This window comes from Mandrillus leucophaeus, unplaced genomic scaffold, assembly GCF_000951045.1.
Source record: "Mandrillus leucophaeus isolate KB7577 unplaced genomic scaffold, Mleu.le_1.0 Scaffold1448, whole genome shotgun sequence".
NCBI classification, from domain to species: domain Eukaryota; kingdom Metazoa; phylum Chordata; class Mammalia; order Primates; family Cercopithecidae; genus Mandrillus; species Mandrillus leucophaeus.
Genome location: NW_012101419.1, coordinates 12,963 through 16,136, shown reverse-complemented (window position 1 = coordinate 16,136; position 3,174 = coordinate 12,963).

The following is a 3,174-nucleotide window of genomic DNA, read 5'->3' as shown; positions in this document are numbered from 1 at the left end:
GAGTGGGTCACCATGGCTTTGGAGCACCTAGTAGCGTGTCCACCTTGAAGACCAGAGTTTCGTTGTCCTTAAGACTGACCTAGGGAGATGTGGCTGCAGGTCATTGAGGAAGGTGGGGCAAAATCTTCCTGTCTGCTCCCCATGTGCTGAGGAGGGAGCTCTGCTATGGGCTTTACTTTCACATGTTACATTCTACAAGTCTTGTTTTACAAAAGCCTCCCTGCCTTGAGGCTTTGGCTGCTCGTCGCTGTTCATCATCACAGCGTGCCATAGCATATGGTAAGATTTGGGTTTGTTTCTGGGGAGAGATCTTGGTACAGAGAAAGGAGCAATGCTTAGAGCCACCATCAGGACAGTTGGGATGAAAGCTGGGGATGGGCAGAGGCTGGAGGAAACATGTGCACCCTGCTGTAAACACTTTTATTCATGTTTTAATTACTAATTTTTCTTACAGTGTTAAAGTGGTAAAAAATAGTATTGAAAAATTGAAAAGTAGCCATATTAAAACTTGCAGCATTATTTAAGTTTAAATATATTATTTGTACCTCATCAACATTTTTTATTTTGTTGAGAAAGTCTAAGGTTAATTGGCAGCATATTTGTAATAGTAGGTAGAATAATGTCTGTTTTATAAACATTGACATCCTACATTACATGTGTGAACCCTGAAAATCTGAGACAGCTATCAGATTTTTTAGAAAGTGTATTCTGCCAAGCTTGAGGATGCATGCCTGTGATGCATCCTCAGGAGGTCCTGACAACACGGGCCCAAGGTGGCAGGGGCTCAGCTTGGTTGTATACATTTTAGGGAGATATGAGACGTCAATCAATATGTGTAAGATGTACATTGGTTCAGTCCAGAAAATTGAGAAGGCCAGACAGGGGGCTTCCAGGTCATAGGTAGGTAAGAGACAAATGGTTTCATCCTTTTGCGTTGCTGATTACTCAAATGAGGCAATCAGATATGCATTTCTCTCGGTGAGCAGATGGGTGAGTTTACATAGAATGGGAGGCAGATTTGCCCTCAGCAATTCCCAGCCTGACTTTTCCCTTTAGTTTAGTGATTTTGGGTCCCCAAGATTGATTTTCCTTTCACAAGGTCTAACATGTTTTCCTATGAGCATTAATTATTCATTGTGTATTTTATTACACAAATAAGGCACAGATTTTTAAAAAATCATCAACTTTGTGGCTAGCTATATAGACATAATTACACAGAAGCTCAATGAAATTTGCAAACATTCCAGAGTTTGGATTTCCAATAATTTTTTGTGATTCTTTAAAAGGTAAAAGTATTTTTTTCCCGTAAAACATAGCAACATCTAAAATCAACCGTAGAATGTCCTGCTATTTTTGTTTCTCTAGTTTCCTCATTTTCTGCAAAGCCTCACTGAGGAAATTGACTTTGAATATCCTTTTACACTCTTCTGTTTTAGAAAGCATTGTGGTAAAACATTGAATCATCATGGTCATAAGTTCTTTCCACATACTTTCTTTCTTTGAATATTTTTTCCCAGTGGCTAGTATTTGATTCTGTTGTACTATGGCTAAAAGGTAGGCATGGGCATGAAATAAAGACAAGAAGTCTTTGGAATAAGTGATCCCATCACAATGAATCAATTTTCCATTGGAACATATTTTTACAAAGTCACTGTTTTGAAAATATTTAGCCATGAATTGAAACAGAGTCTGTAAGGTTATTTTTTTTTTTCCTGGTTTAAGGCGAATAGCATTTTAGAGAATGAACCCAGGACACAACCACAGCACAAAAAAAAAATATGATAATTAAGTTTACACATATGTGTGACTACTCTAACAGAAAATATGTAAAGAGCATTTGTTTTGATTTATTAATCAATCTGCACTGTTTAATTTTTTGTGTCATAAATGCTGTTATTTAAAAAAAAGGACTAGTTAACAGTGTCAATTACTAGTAATTCATGGTATAAATAATTAAACAAGGGAGTGTTCAAAAAATAACTGTTTTCAATAAAGTTTTATTTTACATCTTTTTTTTTACTTACTCAGAAATTGCCCCCCCAAAAAATGCAGAGATTTCCCATGTAGCTGCAACCTAGTTTCATCTCTTATTAACATCTTCTATCAGTGTGTCTCACATGGCTTATTAATATCTTACATAATTTGTCATAGTTAATGAACCAACACTGATAGACTATTATTAACTAAAGTTCATATTTCATTTGGATGCCCTTGGTTCTGTCTTACTGTGACCCAGGATCCCATCCAGGATCCCGCATGACATGTAGTCATCACGTCCCTGTGGGCTCTTCCTGGCTGTGACAGTGTGTCAGGCTTTCCATGTCATGATGACCTTGATAGTACTGAGGAGGATTGGTCAAGAATTTTGCAGAATGTCCCCCATTGTCACTGCATGTTCTCAAGGTGAACTGTCACCTTTGATGTTCACTTGGATCATTTGGAAGAGCTACTGTTTGTCAGGTTTCTCCACTGTGAAGTTATTTTTCCTCCTTGCCCATACTGCACGTGTTCTTTTGGAGTAAATCACTGTGCGGAGCCCACACTTACGGAGTGAGGAGTTGGCTCCACATTATTGATGGCTGAGTGTCTACATCAATTACTTGGAATTCTTTTGCAAAGGAGATTTCTAGGCAACTCCATTTTCTTATTGACCTGTGTATACAAATACAGACACCTAGATAATTACTTTCAGCTTTAGTTATTATTCAACACTACAATTCATTCCTGTGTTGGCCATCAGTAGCTGTTTTTATTGGCTATTATTTTTCTTTGATATATTTTAATTTTTTTTAGTACTTACTTACTTTCTGATACTTCAAGATTATCCTGACTCCTATATTTACTGTCCCAGTTCTAGTATCAGACATTTCTTCAAAGAGACTGATTCCTTTCAGAATGGTAGGAAAACTTACATCTGGCTGCCGAATGAGCACATGGTTGAATGAGCACTTGTTCCTCATTAGCAATGCTAGGAAGTATATGTGTGTGTCTAACCTACCTATACACACCTAATTGTAAAGTTTTCTATGTAGAACTGTGTGTATCTGTATTAAACTAAACATAAGTTTACGTTCATGTCTCCACCTCTGATCTACTATCACATGAATCATTCTAGCCTTCTCCCCTTGCTAATTTGTAACCTCCCACTTCAACAGTGAGAGACCTGGTTCCTAC